This window comes from Primulina huaijiensis, chromosome 3 (assembly GCF_012295235.1).
Source record: "Primulina huaijiensis isolate GDHJ02 chromosome 3, ASM1229523v2, whole genome shotgun sequence".
NCBI lineage: Eukaryota > Viridiplantae > Streptophyta > Magnoliopsida > Lamiales > Gesneriaceae > Primulina > Primulina huaijiensis.
Window position 1 is genome coordinate 15,317,498 of NC_133308.1, and position 1,873 is coordinate 15,319,370.

Below are 1,873 nucleotides of genomic sequence, written 5' to 3' on the forward strand. Positions count from 1 at the left end.
ATTCTTAAATAGATTAATGCATGTTCTAATTTAAATCTTTCAAACATGTAATGTATGACAGTTTAGCAAAAATTACTAAGATACAAACAATAAACATGATTTTATTTTAAAATAATATATATATATATATTTTATTTTATTTTTTTTAATATTGTTTTTAAGTTTGTTCTCCCCCCAATCAGAATATGACATTGTCCCTAATGTCAAAATAACTATTAATAAAGAGTACATAATGAAAGAGATATCACCTGTAATTTTATTGAAGATAACAAACTGAAACAAACGCAAACCAATCCACGACTTTTGAATCAATGATCCAACTTCCTTTTCTTACTGCTTGATTGCGACCAATTGATCTTTGTTATCATCGGATCAGGCTTATGAACAAAAGCTTCCAAATTATCAATTAATTGGTCGGCAGTCGAAGCCGAGATGAGCATTCTTCGTGAATTTTCTGAAATAAAATTCTGTTCCACAGCTTTATCAAGAAATGTCAACAAACTGTCATAATAATTATTGATATTCAACAAGCCCACAGGTTTATTATGAATATTAAGTTGTGCCCAAGAAAAAGTGTGAAAAATTTCTTCTAATGTATCAAAACCACCTGGTAGTGCGAGAAAAGCATCAGAATTTTCAATCATTTTTGTGATTCTTTCATACATAGAAGAAACTTTTAATTCCTCACCAATCGTAACACCTGTAATATTTCCTTCAGCTAAAGCTGTAGGAATAATACCCAAAAGCTGACTACCTCCAAGATGAGCAGATGTTGAAACAGATCCCATTAACCCAATATTACCTCCCCCATATACCAAGTGAATTTTTCTCTCAGCCAATATCTTTTCAAGATTATTTGCTGCTTCTACAAACACTTCATTTTTTCAGGACCCGACCCACAAAATACACAAAAAATTTTCAATGTTTGTGCAGAGGATCTAGCCATGTTTTTACCTTCTTTTTGGTCTGCGAAAATAGAGAGAAAGATGAGAGATTTTATAGGGGTTATATGTTATCATAACAAAACTATGGGTCACAGTTGTAAACAGAATAAACAGTAAAACAAAATAATAACACACATGCATATAAAAAGTAGTGTGATTGTGGCTCACAATTTTCCTCTGGTTTTACGTCCAGAAACGGCTTCAACGCCTTCTATGAGTCGAGGATAGGCTTCCCATCCAATTTTCTCATAAATTGGCAAACAGGGTTTTTTTTAGTCGGATTCCCAAGACTATGATGCTCATCTTGGAATTGTTTCCATAAACGGAGAAGTTCAATATGCACATGTCCACTAGAATGCGTCTCAAGAGGCAATAAGATGTTATCTAAAGACTCCTTACTCAGCCCATTCTTAATGAAATCAATTTTATCTTCTCTGTTATTGGAAACACATCCCAAAGATCCGCATCGTTTGTCACAAGTCCATCTTGCACACTTATGACAAACCCCTAAACTTTTGGCCCTTCGTTTTGTCGCATAAGTGCTTTTTCCTAATCCAGGCAAATATCGAATGAGCAATGATTGTGGAACTTCTCCTCCTAATCGGACCTTAGCTTCTATTACAAGACGAATATCTTCTGTAATTCCTTTTTGCATTAGCAATCTCAATCTTTCACATCTTCTTGCATAAATTTTTCTTAGAACATTTTCAGAAACAGAGGGAAAATATTTACAAATTTTTGAGAGAATTTCATTCATTTTGAAAAGAGAATAAATGATTTTTTTTAATTTTTGTATCAGCAATTATGAGAAACTGATTAAACCGACTATGAGAGTCACGGAGTACCGTTATCTGCCATTTAACCGGAAAAAAAAAGATTAAGGAAACCTGAAATAAAAACAAACAAAATTAAATGCAACACAAAAAAAA